Consider the following 851-nt stretch of genomic DNA (forward strand, 5'->3'; position numbering starts at 1 on the left):
TTTTTTTCAAGTTTTAATCGAACCTTGTATATAACATTACTTTATTCCTTCATCTTCTCAATTGTTTCTTCTTTGTATTTGCCCTTTTCCTTTCCTACTTGTTGAGATTTGGCTTTCCGTTCAAGGAGCTTTTTGTGGCCTTTGTCCAGTTTTAGCCTAGTGATAACCACCTTGCTGGGTGAATGCCTACGTGGACAGTTGTGCCATTAGCCTTTTCCCACTGCACGCGTTCAATGTAGATTACGTATTTCTTCCTGTAAACTTGGACTACTTTGCCAATTTGTTGACCTTTATAGTGTCCTTGTACAACCTGAACTTCATCATCCTTTTGGATGGGCATGGTTCACATGTTGTACTTCTGCCTCAGCTCTTTGGAAAGAGGGGAGGACATAATCTTCCTATGAATGTGGGAAGGTGCATTGAAATGTCTCTTGCAATTCTTGCTTCAGTCGGAAGTCACAAAGGGATTGAACTTCATTTTGCTAGCTCCTGCTTCGGTGATGGCCGCAAAAGGGAAGAGGTCTACAGCTTGTTAAAGGATGTGTGATATGCACACAAAAGCAATTGAAATATTTTAAGCTGAAGAGTAATATGAATTTATTGAATTTTCAAACTTTTCATTTTAAATAATTTCAAATTTAGCCGGGCGCGGTGGCTCAAACCTGTAATCCCAGCACTTTGGGAGGCTGAGGCGGGTGGATCACGAGGTCAAGAGATCGAGACCATCCTGGTCAGCATGGTGAAACCCCGTCTCTACTAAAAATACAAAACATTAGCTGGGCATGGTGGCGCGTGCCCGTAATCCCAGCTACTCAGGAGGTTGAGGCAGCAGAATTGCCTGAACCCAGGAG

The sequence above is a fragment of the Cebus imitator genome, unplaced genomic scaffold (genome assembly GCF_001604975.1).
Source record: "Cebus imitator isolate Cc_AM_T3 unplaced genomic scaffold, Cebus_imitator-1.0 Scaffold12, whole genome shotgun sequence".
In the NCBI taxonomy this organism is placed as follows: domain Eukaryota; kingdom Metazoa; phylum Chordata; class Mammalia; order Primates; family Cebidae; genus Cebus; species Cebus imitator.